This window comes from Mustela nigripes, chromosome 6 (genome assembly GCF_022355385.1).
Source record: "Mustela nigripes isolate SB6536 chromosome 6, MUSNIG.SB6536, whole genome shotgun sequence".
In the NCBI taxonomy this organism is placed as follows: Eukaryota; Metazoa; Chordata; class Mammalia; order Carnivora; family Mustelidae; genus Mustela; species Mustela nigripes.
Window position 1 is genome coordinate 29955640 of NC_081562.1, and position 23059 is coordinate 29978698.

Sequence of the window (23059 nt, forward strand, 5' to 3'; positions counted from 1 at the left end):
TGAGGTAGGGCACATCCGTCTCCGTGACCGGCCGGCTGAGGGGAAGGGAGCAGAAGATGTGGGTTCACAGGAGGCCCCCCCCTGAGGAAGAAGGAAGAAAAAGTGCAAAGAGCTGTGTGATCGAAGGCCCAGCAAGGAAGCGGTAGAGAGCCTCCCTCGGGAGGCCTGTAGAGTCAAACAGCAACGGCCCAAGCCACTCTTATGTGCGACCTTCTGAAGTTGGGAGAAGGACATTAGCAAAAACGCCATTTCTCCCTCAGTTGGAGAGAAGGAGATGGAGGTAGGCCTATAGGGAAAGGTTCAAGTGATCAGATCCCCAAGACGCAAGTGTGGAAGACCCAAGCCGAGCAACAGTGAGAGAGCAGAGCAGTGCGGCGGTGATAAGCAGGCTCTTCTTCACAGGAGTAGCTCGAAGTCATGCTCTCAGTCCCAGTCCAGAAACCTCACTGGGCATCTACCCTACGCAGGAACTCTTCTAGGCAGACTTGCTACCAAGATGAAAAAGACACCATCCTCAGTCTCTGCGATGGACAAAGGAACACGGAGAATAATGCAGGAAGTGCAGTAGCCATGCCGGACAGGTGTGTTGGAGGATGGATTCCAGCAAGAATGGGAGATCCGGGATTAAAGAATGCGGAGTGGAGAAACCGCTAGGAACCCAAGACACGGACAGGGCTCCGCCAGAGACAGGCCATCCTGAGAAGACAGCTTGGGACAAAGGAGCAGTGCAGACAGACAATCTCTCCATGCTCTGCAAGCTCATCAGGTAAGCAGTAGGTCTCGGTTCACCACCCTTTAAGATTAATTGAATTACAGACGTTTAAAATACACTAAGACTCTCCCTAGAACAGGCTAATGGGAAAGGCTTATCTCGATGAACTAGATGCTTTTGAGATGTGGGGTTGTATTGTAAAGGCATTCAGATGAGAATAACTGTTGGATAATAGTTTTTTTTAGAAAATGACAGTGAATGCTTCTAAATGCATGCTTTTAATGTGTTCCATTCTACTATTTAAATCTTTCCCCTTGCAATCTTGATTATACTATGAATTTGCTAACCCCGCCTTCCTTTTGCTACCACCTAAAGCAACATAAATCCTGGGTCAGAATAATAAATACTTACTGTACAATTTTGTGGGGAAAAAATTGGGGGAGTTACAAAAAGACGTTCTACTCTTTAGAGAGTACCTTACCTAGTAAATATTTTCTCATGGTTTGATTTGGTGACAGAAAGGACAAGAAGACTTAAAGATAAACATCTTCAAAGTTATTCCTGCACTGCCAACAGTACAAATTCGTGCTGAGATCTAACGTAAATACAAAACATAAATTCTCTTTCTTATGCCAACATAACTGGTTCCATGAACTTTGAATTATCACTAGACTAAAACTGTTCCATAATTTCTTTTATCCAGGCGTTTTAACTATACAGTACATTTTACTGCATCCTCAGTTTTATGGAATGTGGAGGCAGCATCTGATTTAATATTTTCTATTCGGGCTGTTTACTTTGTAGTCAAACATTCTTCAGAAACATTTTAGTCCCCCGCACACCACCCCCCGCCCCATTTTCCATCTACGGCTGTCAGTTCTTATTTAGAAAGGTTAATTGAGACTTGGAGTCTCCAAGCCTCTGATACAGAAGCAGCTTTTTCTGGCCTTAATAGTTTTCTTTGAATTTACTGCCAGGTCTGATTCCACATGTAAATATTTGCTTGAATTCGTTAAAAAAAATTTTTTTTCCACAAGAGTGGGGAAGGGAGGTTACCATAATGCAATTCGTGATATGAAAAAACTAACTTTCATTTCTACCCACTTCTTTTTGCTAATTCCTTTGGTCACCGTCAAATCTGCAGATATCTTCATTACTGCTTTCATTAAACTTCTAGCCTCCTTTGCAACTGCTGAATCAACCAGGAAGTAACACAGCACATTAACAGGAGCCCATGCTGTTTTAATTAACTCCCCTTGAAGTCACAGAAGAGGCTGGGTCAATGAGCCCTTCGCCGTGACCCTTAACTCTTGAAAAGCGAGCATCTTCTTATGAGAGCCGGCTTTGAGCCACAGCGCATGGACTGCTGACACGCTCCTTTTTCACCTCTGCAAAAAGCAAAGCCTGCCTTGGAACATAGTGGAAATAACCCACCACAGAAGAAAGAGTCTGTGAGCCCAAAAACTTGCTGTGGATCTTGGCTTCTTGCTACAGCCTTCTGCCGGGAAGGAAGAAACCTTGTCTCTTTCCACCACCTCACATCCTCTTTCCACCCAGAGGTCACCCGCCCAGATGAGACAGAGGAAGGGAGCTGATGAGACAGGCCCTGTGCTCCCTGATCTGGGCCTGCACTGTCTGACAGGCATATAACGTGAGCCACTTTGATCAATTTAAATTGTCTAATAGATACATCAAAAAAAAAAAATTAAAAAAGGTAAAAAGAAACAGAGGAAATTAATTTTAATAATATGTTCTATCCCAACATACCCACATATTATTTCAACATGAAATCAGTAGCAACTTTATTGATATTTTACCTTTTTTTTAAAACTGGGTCTTCAAAATGTGCTGTTTATTTTATACTGGGAGCCTATCTCGACTCTGCATTGGAGAGAGATGTTCCGTTAACTACATTTCACAAAATCCACAGCCGAAAAGAGAGATTTATAAGCTGTTCCAAGTATACTAGAAATTCTTTTCCAATAACTAACCAAGTATCAGGGTTCAAAAGTTAATTGAAATTAAATAAAAGTATGCCTTCCACTCTTAGCTGCCCTACCCCGCATTTCAAGGGCTCGAGAGCCCCTGTGGCGGGGAGCCACCATACTGACAGCACCAAACTCCGACCTTGCTAAAACGCAGTCCACAAAATGACAGCGTCAGCATCAGCACCACCAGAGATTTTATTAGAAATGCAGAATCTCCGACCTCATCCCAGGCCTAGCAATTCAGAATCTGCATTTTAACAAGATCCCCAGGTAATCCGTATGTGCAATAGAAATTGGAAAGCATGGATCTATTTAACACGACCAAGAAATTTGGTACTTATTGCATCCATTTTACAGATGCACATATATATACTGCAGCTCAGAGAGGGTACAGAATATGCCTAAAATCACAGGACTAAGAAGTGCAGGGGCTGAAATTCAAACTCAAACCTTGCTCATGTTTAAGCCCACGGTCTTTCTAATATTTATCACCCCGAGCATAGGTTACTAACTTGCAGTGGTGTAGAAGTTAATTTTAAATGGTGCCCAGAAGGGCGCCTGGGTGACTCAGTGGGTTAAAGCCTCTGCCTTCAGCTCAGGTCATGATCCCAGCATCTTGGGATTGAGCCCCGCATCGGAGCCTGCTTCCTCCTCTCTCCCTCTCTGCCTGCCTCTCTGCCTACTTGTGATCTCTGTCTGTTAAATAAATAAATAAAATCCTGAAAAAAATACTAAATGGTGCCCAGAGAGTGTCTAATAAATTAATAAATAAATAAATAAATACAAAGATTAAAGATTTGTCCCTTTTCTACTGCCTTTTAATTTTTCTAAGATCAAGGATGAAGTCTCTGATTGGTGCCTTCATTTGCTCAGTACCAACCCCCGATGAAGCCAGCCACAACCTCAGAACCTCCAGCACAGTCTCTGGCTAGATCCAAATGGCTTTGTTTCCCTTCATTGTATTTATTCTTACTTTCACCTGTTATTTATGGCAGATGATGCTGACTCTCCATTCACAAGAGTCCTACAAAAAGTAGATGTATTTTAGTAGAAGAAAGTGGACATAAATGCAGGTGGCATGCAGGTATGGACCCGTAGGGGAAGAGGCAGAGGAAGGACTGAGGTGTGGGAACGGCTCTGGCTGAAGGTGCCTCCCCAGGAGGCGGGGGGTCCCAGCAGCTCAAGCCCTAAAGACGACGAGGGATCACCAAGAATTTTGTGCCCTTCTGCATAAAGCACTTTAACAGTTGTTATTCCTCTTTATTTCCATGTGTCGTCGATGTGAACTGTATTTATTGGATTGGTTGTCCAGCATTTCCTACTTCCCAGCACAGAAAACAAAGTGTCTTCTTGTGAGCTCCTCAACTTGACGTCAAGGCTGCGGGCGTAAGGGCAGCCACTGGGTGCTTCAGCTCCTGGATGAATGTAGAGCAGGTGCCACGAGGAAGCTGGGGCAGCTTCGGGCTCATCGTGGCCGTGGTCCTGTAGGGGCAGCTGGGAGGCCCTGACCCACCTTGGACCTGGATCAGGAGCTGAGGCTCCCTTGGTAACTCTCTTTCTACGAGCAGTGGCTCTCCGGGTCTCCTGGAGTGATCCGTGGGAGATGCGGCATCATTCCAAGATTGCCTCTTCCCTTTATGATAACAAGAGTTGGTTTTTGTCTTTTGCAAATAAAATCCCTGGTTGTTACAATGGGATGATTTGATTATCCACGGAACCCACCAAACTACCAAGTCCCATGAGAGGAGAGTCTGTGTCCTCTTGTACAAGTGGCCCAATCCCTGGGGCCATTGTTTCCAGCAAGGCCGGAGCTCAAAACTTATTGATGAATGAATGAGTGTTGAGCAGGTAGGAGATGCCAATAAACAATGTCAAAAGGTCATACTGCGCTTTCTCAAAACAAGCTAAAGGTATTCTAGCTTTCATTCTTATTTAAGACAATCTAGCTATGAAAAATTCAGTTTTCGGAGACGAATAATAATAACCCTTTACTTCCTCAGCTGATTCACCCAGGGTTCCTTCTCTTACTTTCCTAGTGTGAAGTTTTGCTTCCTAGCCATAAACTAGTAGAGGGACTTCAACACAAGAGAGCGTGAAGGGAAAAGTTTGTACGTCGTGAATGTGTAATGATTTCAAAATTAAAGGAAATAAATCATCAAAAAATAACACATTCAGAGCCACCGGCAAGAAGACACGGTTCAGCTACGACACATCCGAAATGGAAACGTCACTCAGAATTTTCAGGAATTGGTATGTGGTTTGCTAAATCACAAAAGCACGCTAAGCCATTTACCAACATGGTTATGCTTCACAACAACCGGAGTTACGGACTTCTGTGGCCCTTTGCCAGATGAGGAAACTGAGACACAGCAGAGAAACTAAGCACTTCACCTAATTTGCCTTAAGTCAAAGACCTCAGAATCACAGTTAAAGAGCCAGGATTGAAACGTCAGCCTGACTCCAAAGCTTAAGATTTTAAGCACAGGCTAACCCCATTGCCTATAGATTTGTGACGTGTATTTGTAATAAAGACTTTGACTTCATTTTTGATGTTTGACACCTGACAACTTTCAGGTTCCCAACCCTCCTGCTGCTTTTTGCCTTGCATCTGGGCGAGTCCTATGTGGAAGTCTGTCCCTTTCCTCTCTTGGTGCAATCAGGGGAGATCCCATCACTCCAGCCGGAACTCCGACCTCCTAATCACACACACAAAACCCACTCCTTCCTTGCTTCTCTCCGGCCAGCTTCAGCCCAGCTTGGGTGGCTCCTTGATCCCCCTAGAAAGCCTCAGTGTGTGAGTAATAAGTTTCTTCAAATTCTCATCCAAACAAATTCTGGGGCAGGGGGTGTTGATCCCACCCTTCATGGGACAACCACACTCCGGTATTAAATTAAAAAAATAAAATAAGACTATCTATGAAACTCCTTTTTGCGTTTACTGCACACACCGAGAAATTCATTTATTTCCTTGTCTAATTTTTGTGAATATTACCGTCAAGGGAGGGGTAGGTCTGTCTTCTTTCCCACTTCAAGCTCATTTCTGTTTTCCCCTAGAAAGCTTTCCAGCTCAACGAAATAGGAATTAGCTATTGCGTATTTATTAAGCTGAAGTTTATTAGTGGGCAGGGTCACTGGAGTGTGAAAGTTAGCCCGCAGGCACAACACTCTTCTGCTTTTTGTCCGCTGAAACATTCAGGGCAATGATCCTACAAAGTTTGTGTTGTCTTTCATCCCTTTGATGTCTCCTCACTACCTTCCCTGCTCAGTTTGAGTTCCAGGGCCAGCCGTCATAACCCTCCCTTGCTTACATCTACAACTCCATTACCATGTCTCGCTTCGTCATATCCTGTTTACATCCACCTCTCTGCCTCCTCATACCTGTCCTTGAAGGGGGCTGGAGAACCATAAAACAGGTGGTGCTGAGCAAAGCACAGGTTGCTGAATGTAAGACAACAATCCTCAAATGGTCCCCTGGTGCTGCCCGGAATTCCTACCCTAGGTCCCTAATGCATTCACTCTCCCATTTGCTGTAAGATACTTATTCTATACCTTTTCCTTTTCCTCAAACCTCTAACACACCCTCCCACACTTTCACTCTTGGCTGATGATCTCCTTTCCTGCTTCACCAGAAACATTGAATCCGTTGGAAGAGAATTTCAACTGACCCTCAACTGGCCCCCAATCCTGCGTTGATGTATCAGCATCTGCATCTACACACTGTGCCTTTCTGCCTAAAATCAGAGGAATAATATGTGCTCCCATGAAAACCCCTGAGCCCCAGACCCCGTCCCCCTCACCTACACAAAGACATGATGGCAGCCATTTACCACTTCTCTCCTAAATCATCAGTCTTTTACTTTTTACTGGCTTATTCCCATGGGCATGTAAATCTTCTCTTGAATTCATTTCCCCTGATGGTTGCCCCAAAATTCTTTTACTCCTTTTTGCACTGAAAATCCTCAAAGAGATAGCCATGCCCTCTCTAAACCCTCTCCTCATGCTCTCTCTTAAAACCACTACACTCAGCTTTATGATTCCATCTAAACTGCTCTCATCAAGAAAAACCAATGACCTCCATATTGTTTAATCCAATGGTCAGATTCTGGATCCTTCTTTTACTGAACTGAGTGACATTTCCTCCATGCCATACTTTTTCATTTCCTTCCCAGACACAACATACCCCTCCCTTTTACTGTTACTTCCTCTCTGTCTCTTCTGATGGTTCCTTCTTAATGTGGGAGTACCCCAGGGATTGGTCCTTGATTCTCTCCTCTATCTTTTTTTTTTTTTAAAGATTTTATTTATTTATTTGACAGAGAGAGATCACAAGTAGGCAGAGAGGCAGGCAGAGAGAGAGAGAGGGAAGCAGGCTCCCTGCTGAGCAGAGAGCCCGATACGGGACTTGATCCCAGGACCCTGAGATCATGACCTGAGCCGAAGGCAGCAGCTTAACCCACTGAGCCACCCAGGCGCCCCTCTCTTCTATCTTTATTCACATTCTTGGTGATGTCATTATGACCTGAAATACAAATCTACGTGCAATCATACCCAAATGTCTATTTCCAGCCCAGACCCCTTTACTGAGCTCCAGATGTGTATACCCAAGGCTTTCCTGACATTTCTACTTAGATGTCTAATAGACATCTGGAAATCAGCATTTCCAAAGATAAGCTTCTGATCTTTCCGCCATCCATAGTCCTCTCAATTGACAACTTTATGCTTGCAGTTTTACAGGCCAAACTTTGAAGTCATCCTAGGTTTTCCTCTTTCTCTGACACTCTATTTTCATTCCAGCAGGAAATTGTGTTAGCTCTAGCTTCAGAAGTGTTCGGAATCCAACCACTCTGTATTACCTCCATGGCCACCACCCTGGTCCAGACCACCATCACTTCTGTGTAGCAGATTACTGCAATAGCTTCCTGACTGGTTTACTTCCTTCTACCTTCATCCTCTGAAGTCAATTCTCAACAGGATAGTCCTGTTAAGGGAGATCATTTCAAAATACAAGTCAGATACCTTCATCACTCCATGCTCATTCAAATTCTAGCCATGTCCTCTGGGTTCTTTATAATCAGTCTCATCTCTCCTCCCTTTACCTCACCATCCTCTTCTTCTATGACTCTCCAAACCACTCCTCCATTAGCTATGATGGTCCCTTTGCTGTTCCTTTGAAACACTAAGTATGGTCTCATTTTAACATCTTTTCATTTGCATTAACTATTACCTCCAGCTGGAACATTGCTCCCACAGATAGGCCGACTTCCTCACCACCTCTAAGTTCTTGTTCAAATTTTACCTTCTCATTGAGATACCCTGATCACCTGTGACAACTTCTGTTTTCCAAATGAGGCCATAACGATACTCTCATCCAGAAACTCTTACAGTGTCATCTTACTACTCCTCCATTAAGATATGGAGTCTATGTCCCTTTTGCTTTCAACCTGGGTGGACCTTTGTGACTCAACCAGCAAAGAGAAACTACATGACTTCAGGCTATGTCATAAAAGGTGATACATTTTCCAATAAAAGAACCAGGGCTCCTTATGGAATGACTGATATTAGGGGATAGGGTAGAGAAAATACAAGAGGTCCTGGAAACATCCATTCCAGAATGTAAGGAAGTATAAATCAAACAGATACACAAATACACAGAATGCTAAATGTCTCTGACAGAATTAGTGCCCAATAGATGATTTACCTTGGTCTTTGCCTGTTACTTAGTTTTACTGAGAATATTAGATGGCTGCAGTCCTCTCCATGTTCTACACTGACAGATTCCAGTAAATGGCACCATAAGCAGAATAAACACTGTTGAATCCCCTATTGCCATTGGTGTCCATTTAAATTAGAGGTGGGCTCCAACAGGATTTCAAGGAAGCCTTGCCCTCTTTGACCTGGGCCAATCTGTTGAGTATACTACAACTGTGAGTACGAAAAACTGGTCTCCTGTGGTATGCATCTTGAAGAGGGAATGAGAGGACCTTGTCAAAATCATACCACCGGTCAGCTTGAGGCTTAAGGGGAGAATATTTATTTGCTAAATTGCTAGAGTGAACTCTATACATTTCTGTAACTCCAAGCCTTTAGTTTCTCCTAAAACAAATATATCATCAGCTTGTTATCCCACAAGGTAAAATTCTACATAGTGGAAAATTCTTGTTCTTTGGTCGAGTTGTTTTATGAGAAAAATAAGAAACCTTGCTCAGGCTGTCAGAATAATATAAGACAGCTTGTGGGTTTTTTGCCTTGAGTTTGCGTGGGCAGGAAATTTATTCTTTGCTTGGTACATCTTTGAGCTGCACACAGCTGTGTGAGATCCCAGTTCTTTACAAATTGCTAATAAAGAAGATAATGCCAACATTTGCACTCTCCTCAAAAGTCAACCACTGAAGATTTAAATCAAGATTTCTGGATAGAAAATCTTAATCTTTTGAGTCATGTTGCCATCCTTTTAAATTCGCTTCCTAACACTGAAGTGAACTAAAATTAGAATTTGAGATAAGGCAGAAGCAATGCAACAATTTTCTCATTCATGTAACATGTACTTAGGAGCATTTAATCTGTGTGTATGCATTTAGAAATTTTTTGAAAATCACAAAATGGATTTGATCTCCAAATACAAGGATTCTGTTAAGTTCTGCCAAAGAAAAAGAAGGTAATGAATATTTGGTTAGTCCTTACTACGTGTCAGCCCCTTTGCTAGGGTTCCAGAACTGTTGTGGTATGAACATTCTTGATCCCATTTTACACATGAGGATACTGATGCTATGTCAGTAGTAAGTAAGCAACCAAGTGGGATTTTACCCTCAGACGAATTGATTCCAAGGCCCGCTGTATCACCTTACCTCCTATAATCCCAAGTTTCATCCTGACTAGAAATTTTTTTAATTTTACTTTTTTTTTAAATTTTTTTTATTTTTTATAAACATATATTTTTATCCCCAGGGGTACAGGTCTGTGAATCACCAGGTTTACACACTTCACAGCACTCACCAAAGCACATACCCTCCCCAATGTCCATAATCCCACCCCCCTTCTCCCAACCCCCCTCCCCCCAGCAACCCTCAGTTTGTTTTGTGAGATTAAGAGTCACTTATGGTGCTTAAGTGGGTAGAAGAAGAATTTTACTTTTTAAAAAAATGTCCTCACAATTATTTTCTTTTCACTTAAAGCAAATGTGATTCATTTGAAACCACAAAAAATAAATGACTCTGAAATAGATGTTCATTTTCTCTAAGTTAATGTGATATTGGCTGTGGGTGTGGGAAGTTGGGTCAGAGGAAGCACTGAAACGAAGGCCTCTGCTCACCTGAGGTCGGTTCAGCGCTGACCCCCCCACCCTTTCTCTCCTCCCTCCCTCCCTCCCTCCCTCCGTTCATCCCCTCAGTTTTGCTCCCCTTTCTAGGAGCTGGGGCCGGGCACTGGAATAAAAAGAGGAAAAGAAACGTACTTCAATCCCAAAGAACTTTCAGGTTAATGGGTAGGAAAAACAGCTGAAGTAAGCAATTTAAATACAATGTCCTGCTGCGGAAGGAAGGATGAGAGGCAGGGGATCTTGGAAGGAGGGATGCTTTTGGAGGAGTCAGAAAAGGGTATTTGAGGTTACCTCTGAAGGAAGGATAGAGATGAACAGAAGACATTCTGCTTCCATAACAAAGAAGTGGGTTTGGACGAGACCAACTCCTACATCCATGATGACTCACGCGTCAGCAATCCCCACTGTAACTAACCTGAGGCTAACGGCTTTGCTTACCTTTCACAATCCCAGCTCCCACATCCGGATGCCAACTGGTAGGACGGCCAATTCATATCTTGTCCAGGTTCAAGGCAAGCTTTACACTCCACCCTTGGGGACTTATTCATTTTCAAATGCAGGCTGGAACATATCCAGGAGCTCAAAAAAATCCTGATCCAAGAATATTCCAAGAGTCTCCCAAATTCATGGGGATACCCATGCCAACGAATGTGGTGGTGGTGGTGGGGAAAGGGGAGAATGGTAGAGTTGTGTAGTCACTCTCAAAAGTGATGCTTCTCAGCTAAGTTCTGTGGACAGCCTGACTGTAAACACACCAGGGTGCTTCCTAAAGCTGGAGTGTCCTGGTCCTACCTGCCACTGAGGTAAAATCTTTGAGCATGGGACCCAGAAATCTTCCCAGACCCATAGCATTCTGAGCTTTTGGGTCCCATGTTTCCCCAGAACTAGTATAAGAAGACTGCTCATTGCCACCATGTGAAACTGCTTATTCATTAGAAAGAAAGAAAGACAGACCAACTCATTATATACAAAGTGCTGTAGCTATGGCATGGCCCTTCTCTCAGGGAGCTTGTGTCAGGGAGCAGATACCATGGCAGAGTCAGGGAGCAGATACCATGGCAGAGGCAGGAGTCTAAGCGATCTGCTGTGGGTGATGCCTATGAATGATTAAGGGGAAAGGAGATGGAGTCACCAGCGCAGGCCTTTCCACCACAGAGCAAGTCTGAGGTCTCCAAGTCTCCAAGTCTCCAAGTTTGGAGAGAGTATCTTTTCATGTCGTGGCCTCAAACACTGTGCCAAACCCCAAAGTTGCTGCAGCTGGAGGCCATGGCCTGACGGCACCCCTGGTGACCGTTCCGTCCTGAAGGGAGTTCTGAGAGGGGCACCTCCACAGCTGCCCCAGAATGTGTTCCCAAAATAGAGATTGGGGGTCCGAGTCTAATCAGTGGAATGCCAGGAAGACAGGATGTGGCAAAGAGTGCGGACTCAGGCATGTCTCTGGAGCCAGGCAGGCCTAGACCGGAATCCTGCAGGCTCTTTGACTTAGTGTGTCACCTCAGGTAAGTGACCTAACTCTCCATAACTGTCTCCTCATGGTCAGAGTGGGCTGGTCTATGGAATAGGGTATTTGGGGATGGCTAATGACAGTACAGATAACATCTTTCTTATTCCCTAATGATACACACCCACACACTCATACATACACCACAATTGGCTTCTTCATTTGGATGCAAGTTTTATTTGCTAACAGGGAAGAGAAACCAGAAAACAGAAAAGGCAAGCCCTGAATACGGGCACAAAGCTTCTTGTTGACCTGGTCCAGACTGGATTTGCATCTCCTGTGATTGGCACGAGGTTAAGAGGCTCACGGGCATGGCAAGACGTGGTATTTACAGAAAATGGTACTGTAGGCCACAGTAGGGTTCATGATATACGACTACTCAAAGCTGGATGGCAATGCTGGGGCTCATCACCCCAGCCCCATCAGGGTGTTCCAAGGACTGGGGGACTTGATGTGCTGTGTAACCTGTGTTGAGGGACACAGCTGGGAAGCTCTACCATTAGTTCTTGAATCTCCTCAGAGATTACAGAGGCTCTGGCCACACGGAGAAGTGCTAAATGACCAAGTTGACACAGAGGGAGAGGAGACTGTCTTTTCATCAAACACAGAGATGTTTGAGCATCCTGAGGACAGAACGTTTGGTAGCATCCGCGGATGGACGGTTGGAAACAGCTGTTGTCATTTCACGGTATGGAGTGACGTCTGTGATGAAGAAAAAGAACAGAAGAGACTGTGTGTGGGGACTGGGGCCAAAAGACTGAGTAATGAGGAAAAATGAGGGCAAGGTTGTGACTCACAAGAAATACAATACGGTCATCCGGATGACCAAAGATCTATTTCTCATGTGAGAAATAGATGTTTGGTCTTTGTCCATGGTTCCTGGCTCACAACAACCAAAATCTTTGGAATTTCCTGAATGATAAGAGCAGTAGGAGCATCTTTTGTCATAATAGTTGGACTTTTGTGCTTTGTTCCTGAAATTGCTTCAGACAGTAAGGTGAAATGGGTCTCTTGTTATCTCTAAGAAGCCCCTTTCCACCACTACTGGGTTTATGTTAATAAGGTGACTTTTGAAAAGCATATGGAGGAGAGGAGAAGGTCTGGAGGTTGAGTTCATCACCAAAGATGAATGATTTAACCAATCCTGCCTGTGTAATGAAGCCTCCACAAAACCCCAAAGGCCAGGGCTCAGAGGGCTTCAGGATTGGCGAGCACGAAGAGACCCAGGAAGCGGCACACTTGGAGAGATGATGGAAGCTCTGTGCTCTCTGCCCAAACTTTGCCCTGTGCCTTTCTTCATCTGGCTATTGACGTGCCTCTTTTAAAATCCTTCGCAATAAATTGGTAATCTAGCGAGAAAATGGGTTTCCTGAGTTCTTTGAGCTTCTGTAACATATTAATTAAACTCAAGGAGGGGGCAGTGGGAACCTCTGGTTTCAGTCAGAAGTCAGTCAGTCAGAAGTACAGGTTAACCACCTGGGCGTGCTGCCGGTGTCTGAAGTGGAAGGTGATCCTGCAGGACTGAGCCCTCTGTTTGTGAGATCTGCAGCTCTCTCTGGGGGTTGGTAGTGTTAGAATTGAGTCTCATGGTAGGACACCCAGCCTGTGTCCAAGAAGTGCTTGTTGGTGATACAGGGAAACCTCCACTATAGGTAGTTGGCGATCAGAAACTCTTTAATGAGGTTCTCCTTGGGGAACACCCAGAAAAAAACTGAGAGGCACTTAGAGGGAGTTATTGAAAAGAACTTTTAAGTCAAGAAAAACTTGGGTCACAAGAAAACAAACTTCTCAGAGTAGTTGCGAACATTAAACGAGCTAAGTCCTATGGAGTCGGGCACACACACCACAACTCTATAAGTGTTAACTGGGATTATGGGTATTGGGTCTTCTCTTAGTTAGGTGTCTTTGGTTGTAAGTAACAGAAGATAACTTGAACGTGCTTAACCCAACAAAACTGTGTGCTTGTGCATGCATTCGCGACTGTTGTGTATGTGGTAGTTATTGAAGAAAATATAGGTATCTCGTAGGAACTGAGGACAAGAATCTACTTGGCTCTCAGAAGGAACTAGAACCAAGGACTGAGAAATCATTAAACCACACAACTTCCAGAAGTGAATGTCACCACAGACCAACTGTCTCTGCTTCTCAGTCCACTTCCTGTGCAAAAAAACCACAAGTCCTGAGTCCATATGAAGAATTTCTTAAAGCAGACTTCTGTAAGATATCTGATTGGTCTAATTTGACTCAGGTATCTAAACATCCTTCCAGTAAACTTTGGCCTAGAGTGTGGGACCCCAGAGTATAAAGAAAGGCCCTTGGTGTCCCTTCCGGGATAGAGGTGAGCAGATGCCCGGTGCATCTCTTGCCCTGGTCTGATGGAGTTCAGGGCAAGGAGAATACTCTTATTTTTGGAAAACTTGAGGAAAATGCAATAAAAGGATTCTTTACAAAGACATGGCAGGGTGTAGGGAATAGTGTCAAATAGGATCAAAGAAGTACCCAAAACAGACTCTTTGCACCCAACCAGAAGAGGAGAAAGAGCTCAGAACCAAAGGCTGGAAGGTGCTGTGAAATTCTTGTGTGGGCTGCAAAAGCCCAGAGGACCCTGGAAGAAGGAAGCCAGGCAAATAAACTCCCTCTTCATGCACTCCTTTCCGTGGATCTTTTACAGGACACCCTACTGGACAAACCAACAGGTAAAGAGAAGATCCTTGACAGTAGTCTCTACAGGACTTCCTGCCAGGGAGGAGAGGAAGAGAAGAAAAGTGGAGGGTGTGTCTGGAGGGCAGAGAGATATATCTGGCACTGATACTTTTCACATTATTCAGTGACAGCAAAGAAAATCGCCCTACCTAATTTTTTTTTTTAAGATTTTTAAATTTATTTATTTATTTGACAGACTGAGATCACAAGTAGGCAGAGAGGCAGGGAGAGAGAGAGAGGTGGAAGCAGACTCCCTGCTGAACAGAGAGCCGAATGGGGGGCTCGATCCCAGGACCGTGGGATCATGACCTGAGCCGCAGGCAGAGGCTTTAACCTGCTGAGCCACCCAGGTGCCCCCGCCCTACCTAATTTTTAATGGCTCTCTTTAGAAAGCAAACCAGGGAGCTTATAGCATCACGCTATCATCGAGGCCAGACAACTGTAATTTCCACTTCCATCAAAATAGGCTATTGCCCATTCTACTTACTCCAAACCCCTATTCCTTGACCCCCTCCCCTGCCACCTCACCCCACTTACCCATCCAAGACCAGATCCAAATCCCGCCTACTTTCTAAGGGCTTCCATCTAACACTCTCTCCCCTCTCTGATTTTTGTAAACTTTGCATAGCTTGGCCCTGACTCATTCCCTAATTTGTGTTATAATTTTTGTTCAGGTTCATGTTCATTCATTTCTGGATCCAATGGAGAACTTGCACAGACCATTGCCCATAGAAGACGCTCAGGAATGTCAGATGAGTTGTTGAAGGAGGTAGGAAGAGTCTGGCAAATCTCACTTTTCCTAGGGCGGTGTCCCTTCTTTTAAGATTGCTTACTGGAGCCTTTAAGTTTAAAACTTGGAAAATACACAGTTCAACAAGTTAGAACATTTGTGAAAGGGTTTATGTTTACCTCACAAGGCTGGCACAGTTCAGCCATTACCCTTGGGTTACTCTTGAAGAACTATTATTTACATTTTAACTATTACTGAGAAAGGGTGGATATTAAGTAATACAGAAATGAATCACTCTTCTATTTCTTAAAGAGATAAGAGATGGAGCTAAAATTATTAAAACCTATGTGAACTACATCTTAAGATGGTATTAACTTAAAAGGCAAATCACACAAGATAAAATTGAAAGTGATATAAAAATAATCTATTTTATATCTTTTAACCTTATTCCAATAATTCATTTGGGGTCTGGAAAACTGCCCGATTTTCCAAGTGGGACACTAGAATCAGACAAGAGTTCATCCTTTCCAGTCCCATAGTCTCACGATCACCCTTGAGATTTCTATCTTTACACTTCGAGACCCTTCCCTGAATGCGTAGTTACGATTCAAGGCAACACTACTAAATTGAAGTCCTTAGCCTTTCTTGTCCAACCCGTCTTCTTTCCGTCCTGTTGCTTCTGCTTTGAATTCATTAGTGTTGATTCTCCCTACTCATCTCTGCTCCCACATGCAATCAAACACCACACACATCTCTCCTGTCTGCTTCCAAGGTATTGTACTGTCTTGAACCCAGATCTCTTTCCCTAAGTTGGGAGTAGTTAATGAGAAACCACAGGAGAGTCAAGTAGGAGTTCAGTGATGCGTGTAATGATACCTGGAAAGTTTTGTGAAAAGGATTAAATAAGATGAGGAGCTCTTCCCCTGCTGCCCCCCCGGTAGTGCACCAGGAGAGGTTTGGTGTAGTCAAGATTTCGCTGCATCTATAACCTACCATCACAGCCAAGGAAGGCATAGCTGCTGGAGGTATAATGGACATTAACACTGCTGTCCAAGAGGTAAGGAAGACCGCCCTCATCCATGACCACCTAGCACATGGACATCCCCAGACTGCCGAAGCTTTAAAAGAACGCCAAGCCCATCTTTGAGTGCTTGCATCCAACTGTGATGAGCCCGTGTGTGGCAAGTTGTTGGAGGCCCTTTGTGCTGAACTCCAAATCAACCTAGTTAAGGTTGTTGACAAGAAACCAGGGGAGGGTATGTGCTATGGTGAGAAAAAAAATTTTTTTAATTAAAAAAGAGAGAGAAAGAGAGAGAGAGAAACCAGGGGAATGGGCAGCCCTCTGTAAAACTGACCGAGAGGGAAAACCGGGTTGTGTGGTGGTTGAAGATTATGGCAAGGAGTCTCAGGCCAAGGGTGTCATCGAGGAATACTTCAATCCAAGAAATGAAGGAATAAAAAATTGGGTTCTTTTCCCTCAGTAACTAGCTAAATAAAAAAATAAGATGATGCATGCAAAGCAGCAGCCCCTAGGGATACATGGTAAATTCAAAATCAACAGTAGCTCTATAGTTCTACAAATAACGAGAAACATGGCCTCCTTCCCCAAGAGTACTCATCAGTGGAGACCAGACATAAAACTGGCATGGCAAGCTGTAAGCACTGGGATCACTTAACACCTCCTCTCTATACTTCTGGGCAGGACTGGCTTGGTTGGTGAATAAGCAAGTTTGGAAAAGAACAACCTTGGACTCCGTGAGCTCATGTTCTTTTGCATCACCAGCGATAACATCTGAAAAACAACAGTAGTCACCTCCTACATATCCCCACGAAAACACTTAGCTGTTTCTCACTGACAGATTTCTTCTCTCTCCCAGGGTTCTAAATTCTTAAACTTTTGGGGTCAAGCTTCTGCTACAATCCTAAAGTTTGCCTAGGCAGCCCTACAGAGAGGTAAACAGTGCTAGAATAAATCGAGAGACAGGTGAGCAAGGAAACTCTCTTTCTGGCCTCGGGAACCAGTCTTCCTGGAAAAATACCAGACCACTACAGAAAAACTCAATCCTGAATCCCCAGCTTATAAGACATTTTGTTTCTTCTCTTTGAATTCTCCAGTCCCCTTCAAGTATGCCACTGACCTTATCTTCCCTCTCCCCAAGCCCTAAAATCCTGTCATGAGTTATAATAATAACAGTATATACCACCGATCACATCATAATAAACTCTTGGCATACACTGTCCCATTTAGTCCTCATATTAACTCGATGATGTAGGTATGAATATTATTCCTATTTTATGGGTGGGCTACTGAGGTTCAGGGAAGTTAATATTGTTCATCAAATCACTGGCAAATGGTGAAGCCAGAACTTAAACCCATCTCTGAATCCAAAGCTGGTACCTTGAATCTCTGTACCTAACACTTCCTGGTACCTGCCTTCACCCTAACCCTTTATTGTCATGGGGCCAGTTTGGAGGATGTCTTTGGCTATACTCATTTAAGTATATGCTTCTGTCTTTTAGTCTACATTCATATTTAGTTCAGTTTTTTTTTTAAATTTCTTTTCAGCGTAATAGAATTCATTGTTTATGCACCACACCCAGTGCTCCATGCAATACGTGCCCTCCATAATACCCACCACCTGGCTCCCCCAACCTCCCCCCCCCCCCCCACCCCTTCAAAACCCTCAGATTGTTTTTCAGAGTCCATAGTCTCTCGTGGTTCATCTCCCCTTCCAATTTCCCTCAACTCCCTTCTCCTCTCCATCTCCCCATGTCCTCCATGTTATTTGTTATGCTCCACAAATAAGTGAAACTATATGATACTTGACTCTCTCTGCTTGACTTCTTTCCCTCAGCATAATCTCTTCCAGTCCTGTCCATGTTGATACAAAAGTTGGGTATTCATCCTTTCTGATGGAGGCATAATACTCCATAGTGTATATGGACCACATTTTCCTTAACCATTAGTCCATTGAAGGGCATCTTGATTCTTTCCACAGTTTGGCAACTGTGACCACTGCTGCTATAAACATTGGGGTACAGATGACCCTTCTTTTCACCACATCTGTATCTTTGGGGTAAATACCCAGTAGTTTAATGCTATGTTGAGCTATATAATAGACACAAAGAGTTCTGCTCTTAGTTTCATTTAAAACTTAGCTTTCTTTCACCAAGTGAATTGTAGGTCCATTTGGATAGTAAATCCTGGCCTTACTTCCTTCTCCATACAAAATTAGTGGACACATTAGTAAAGCACTGGGCATGGGGCATTAATCCTGAAAAGCCCACCAAAATAACCTCTTGGTCAAGCAGAGCCAAGTTCGTGGCTTATTGCAATAAGGGAGAGTCCATCTTGACAAAATTTTAGTGTGTTTCAGAAAGCGGACTTCAGGAATGAATATTTATAAGGTTTAGGCAGTCAGGTTTAAAGTGGGATTTTCGGCATGGGGGCCTGCTTGTGACTGGGTCAAGTTTGTGATATCATAGTTTAAGACTGGTGAACTCAGCAAGGCTTTGGTTTTGAAGGAACTCTTGATAAGTAAACAACACTTTGATAAGCAATCTGGCTTTCACAGTTGGACAGTCTATTCTTCAGATAAATGAATTCTCAAGATGTTCTTGAAACAAATATTTTGCAACTGTATCTCCTTGGGCAAGAACTTCCCATTATAGAAAGTTATGCTAAGGTAGCCTGTCTTATTTCATGTAGTTACATGCGGCTTTTGCTCAGTTCTTTATGTCTCCTCTCTCTAAATAGAGATGATTATAGCACTTACCTCACCGGGTTATTACGAGGTTTAATGAATTAATGGAGGTAAAGAACTTAGAAGGGTGCCTGGCACCCAGAAGGTGCTATGGATGTATTTATTATCATCTTTACATCTTCTAGGACATTTTAATTAGCCTTGCTCTTGCCAGGCTGAGGAAGGCTTTCAATCTAAATGGATTTTTGAGGATTTTTCTCTAATAAAGTCAGATTTATAGCAATGATAGTCACACAAGAGCTCTGCATTACTTTGATTTTGAAGTCATTCTGAATAAACTAAATTCACAAAATGTACTTATATTGCCCTAGCTTTTATCGCCCCTGAATTCCAGATGCATATTTCCTGTTGAAATTTAGTTTTCCTACTCTTCTTTCCCACTTTAACGGGACTGAAGACAAAATACAGCTGACCCTTGAACAGTGCAGGTTTCAACTGCACTGTCTAGTCTTATGCCGATTTTTTAAAAAAATGCTATAAAGTACTGTAAATGTATTTTTCTCTTCCTAATGAGTCTCTTGTCCCTAGCTTACTTTATTGTAAATATGGTGTGTAATACGTATAATCTACAAAATATGTGTTCATTGAATGTTTGTATTGGTAAGGATTCTGATCAATAGCAGGCTGTTAGTAGTCAAATTTGGGGCAGTCAGAAGTTATATGTGGGTGTTCAACTGTGCAGGAATGTCATGCCCCTGACCCCCACATTGTGCAAGAGTCAACTGTAATCTATGATTTCTTCTCCATTTTCTCACCCAGCCTCCTGTCCAAGGGTCTCAATCATTCAGCAAATATTTGTTGACTACAGTTGCATTCCAGGAGCTGTAACAAGTATAGGGAATAAAATGACAGGCAAAACAGACATGGAAACCTTCCCTCACAGAGCACAGAGTCTACTGGCAGAGATGGACATTAATCTGATGTAAGTTGTGCTGCCACAAGAGGTACCAGGGAAGGGGTGACATAGCATAGGTATATTGTGAGATCTGCGATTGCTTGTATGCATTCACCTTCAATAGGGACTAAGAACTAAGGCCACCTATGTCAACATGGCTTGATTATTTGTTTCAGGAGTGCTTGTCCAGGGACCCGAGGCTAGTAAAGACTCTTATTGTTTGCTTTAGGGACTTTCTAAAAACCGATGTATCTGAACTTCAGATGCTTGAACAATTTCTCAGGGCAATAGATCATGTAAATGGCAAACTGCTCATTCATCAAATACCTGTTTACTTATCTTTGAGATTTACTTAGCTTAGAGACTCCTTTTACCCTAAATTCACTGATCCTAAATTTTTGTTTCAAGAACTTTGCCTGAGCTCAGTCAGATCCTCTTAAAACAAAGTTGAGTCTGGACCTCAAAACCCTTTAAATATCAGCTCCTGATTTCTGAGATATTGCTAAGGTTTACTGGATCAGCAGCTTATGTTAGTGGTCTTTTGGAGAGTCTATAGTCAATAACTGAAAACTGATAGGTGCCGTGGAATGAAAACACAGGAACAAGAGTGGATAGCAAGGGGTTTGATTTAGAATGAGTGGGGAAAGAGAACTCAGGGAAGGCTCTGGACGAAATGATACTGGAACTAAGAATTTAATATTGAGGAAGAAGTAACTGGACAAAAAATAGAGGAGGAAGAGTATTCCAGGCAAAGGCCTTTAGTTGGTAGACAACTGTATTTTTCTAAGATGAAATGAAGGCCATTATGACTAGAATGGAGAATAGGAGGAAATGAACCCCTGGGATGAGGGTGAAGTCAGACCTAAGGACCTGGCATGTTATGTTGAGGATTCCAACTAGAATCCTTGAAAGTAAAGAGAAACCACTGGAAGGCTTAAGGCAGAAAAGTATTAAGTTCTGATTTGAGACCATAACAAGATCATTCCGGCTGTTGATTGGATAGTGGATTATAGAGGAGCATACATTGATGGGAGAGATGGTTAAGAGGTGCTGTAAGACTACAGAAAAAAAAAAAAAAAAAGCCTAAAGTGGATGTGACACTGGTATTGTAATCCAAATTCATCCTATTTACCCTGCCCGATGTAATATAATTTAGGCTTTTTTCTTTTCCTTTCTCGTTTATTTAGGCTTCCTTTAGGCTTCCACCATAGCTTCTTAACTTAGTCCACGCCAACCCAGATCTACAACCCATCTGGCTCTCTGCTCACAGTCTCCTGTTTTATAAAATGGGGTAAGTGATAACACACATGTTGCTCACTTCATTCAATAAATAGTTTTGAATACCTGTTATATGCCCAGCATGTGCTAAGTCCCAGGAATTTACTCATGAGCCAGAAAGGTGTTTTTTGGTTTGGTTTTAAAATGTCAAAACATCATAATAAACAGAAAATTTGAAAATCTATATAATCCCTAAAGCTTTACAGTTTTCAAAGAACTTGTTATGGTCTCAAATCAGGACTCACCTGGGAGCATGCCTTTGGTATACAAGCTAACCAATCCAGACCCATACCTCCTCTATCTGGCCCTAGACCCCAGGAGACAGTATGCTTTTGCCTTAATCATCCCGGGGCCAGATGTTGGGCAACTTGAGATCATCCAAATAGTTTAGAGCCTGCTGAAGTTATTCAAACATTGTAGCCAATCCTAGACTGTTTATATACTTTGCCCAGCCCTTCCTTTTTCATGGAAAGCCCAAAAAGTCTCTAGCCTCAACTTTCCCTTTGCTCTGGTCTGGTCTTCCAGACCAAAACCTGGTACTTCCTCTGTGACCCTATGTGGCAAGAGGTGACCTTGCTATATGATACATATTATACATATAATATATATTATACATATCATAAATATATGGTAAATTTTGTTTTCTGTATATATGTCCCATATATATATGTATGTATGTATGTATGTGTGTGTGTATATATATATACATATGTATATATATATATGATAAATTTTGTTTTCTTGTTCCTTTTCTGTGTTTCCTTTTGTGGCTATACTTGACTGACCATTGCATAAAAGAACACAGACCACCACACTGGAACTCTTGATTTCAAGTGATAGAAGCACAAATCAAATGACACAAACAAAAGGGTTATTTATTAGCTTATGTACCTGAAAAGTCTAAGAATAGCCTGATCTTAGGGATCTTTGGATCCAGGAGATCAAGCAATGACATCAGGGACCCATATCTTTCTCCATCTCTTATATAGATACTTCCACATGGCAAACGAAATGGCCTCTTGCAGTGCAAGAATGATCTTTCAGAAAGGGTCCATCTTTCATAGAACTCCAAGAGGAAAGTTCAGGGTAGAGTTCAGATTGGCCTAGCTTCAGTGATGTGCTTATTCTGGCAACCTGAGGCCAATGCCAACCTTGATGTAATATTCTGGCCAGGCCTGGATCATGTGCCCACTCCTGGAGGAAGGAATTGGGGCAGGGGGAGTCAGTGCTCCTGAAACATACATCCTCAACATTGTTTCTACTGGTTGATGTGGGAGAACTTTGGACCCCCAGTGGAATGTTTGCTGAGCAGAGAACCACAACAACATGTGCCGAGAGCGAAGATGTTCCAAACAAATAGTAGGCTCTATAGTTAAGACCCAAATATCTGACGTCTCTCTCATGATAGCTTTTATAGCTCTCAACTCTAAATACAAGACGGGAAGGAAAAAGAAACATGAAGACAATAAGAAAAGTGGAATAAATTCTAGAGGATGACACAACATGGGTGAACCAGATGATTTCAGGATGAGAGACCTGAGATGTTTTTAGTCTGGGAGAGGTAGAGTTAAAAACACCAGAGAGAAAGGAAAAACCAATGGAGAAAATCGAGGAAGACAGAATAAAGAACATAGGACAAGGGTTTTAGTCTTGGGGAGCAACAGCTCATCTTTCACCATAGGAACAAAAGAGGTTCTGATGGGCGTGGATTACCATACTTAAAAATGGTCAAGTGTTGAACCTTGAAAAAGGTTTATTTTCACCTTGAGACATCTCTTGTGTAGGAATTGTCTTTATATTGTTTCACAATATTTTCTTAGGGTTATGTGAAATAATGGTGTTTCTTACAATCAGTCCTCTCGTCGAGTTGATGCAATTTGGTCATTACGCCAGTAATCGGAGCACCTCCATGCTCTCAGTTTTCTGAGCGAATGAAATAGGGGATGAGATGAGGTAGTTTGCCCGTAGGGATGGGGCTGGAATGTGGGCTTGGTCAGTACACTAGTGGGGAGGGGCTGACTCTTAGCTCACCAGTGACTAGCATCAGGGTGCTGGGTCACATGGCTTTCTCTCTCGAAGCTTCAGTTCTCTCATCTACAGAAGAATAGTACTTAACCCCTATGTTTGAGACAAAGACTAACTGAAGTGGATGTGGTGGGGGAGGGGAAGAAAA

General features: G+C 42.9%; 1 pseudogene; it reads left to right on the top strand.

The window, feature by feature from the left end:
• Positions 1–593: 593 nt before the first annotated feature.
• LOC132020254 (small ribosomal subunit protein eS12-like) lies at positions 594–16433 on the top strand (annotated as a pseudogene).
• The last annotated feature ends 6626 nt before the right edge of the window (positions 16434–23059 follow it).